The following is a 705-nucleotide window of genomic DNA, read 5'->3' on the forward strand; positions in this document are numbered from 1 at the left end:
CTCAGCATTCCCCATGGCCTTGTGCCCGAGGATAGGGCTGTGGTCTTGATGGGGGACTCTCTCCCAGCACGCCGGGGGGAAGAGATGGCGCCCAGGTGCCACCAGAGCTGGAGACTCCGTCAGGAGACAGGCCGAGACTCTGTCCCAACCCAGTGTCTGAAGATGAGGCCAGGAGGAATTAAAGAGGGCCAGCCTGGCCAGTTCCAACGGGCATGATGGCAGCTCCCAGGAGCCATGCTGACCTTGGGGACAGAGGACTCGGGCTCCACCAGGCCCATGCAACAGATGCCTCCCAGTTCCCGTCTGCAGCCGAGCAGGCTCCCACCTGCCACAGGGGGCCGGATGGGGACCCTAACACCTGGCCATAAGTTTAAAACAAAAAAAAAATCTTTCTGACTTGATGTAGAGCCCACTTTAAGAACCAACTTCAAAAAAACTACTTGTAAGGCATTGGGAACAGTCAAACGGCTGCTATAACTTAATTGTTTCTGAGCTCTCTGTTCTGTAACTTGATAATTGTAATTGTTTCCTTATTAATGTCATTGTTTTAAACATCACCACAATCTCTGCTTAGGCCTCAGGGTGCAGGACAGAGGTGGAGCTCCGAAGGCTTCCTCTGAAGAGTCGGGTGGGTAGTCCCACAGAGACTGGCTCCCCTAAAAGTGCCACCCCAGTGGGATGTTCCTTGAGGGGGACCTGGGAACG

Source organism: Pteropus vampyrus, unplaced genomic scaffold, assembly GCF_000151845.1.
Source record: "Pteropus vampyrus isolate Shadow unplaced genomic scaffold, Pvam_2.0 Scaffold130, whole genome shotgun sequence".
NCBI classification, from domain to species: domain Eukaryota; kingdom Metazoa; phylum Chordata; class Mammalia; order Chiroptera; family Pteropodidae; genus Pteropus; species Pteropus vampyrus.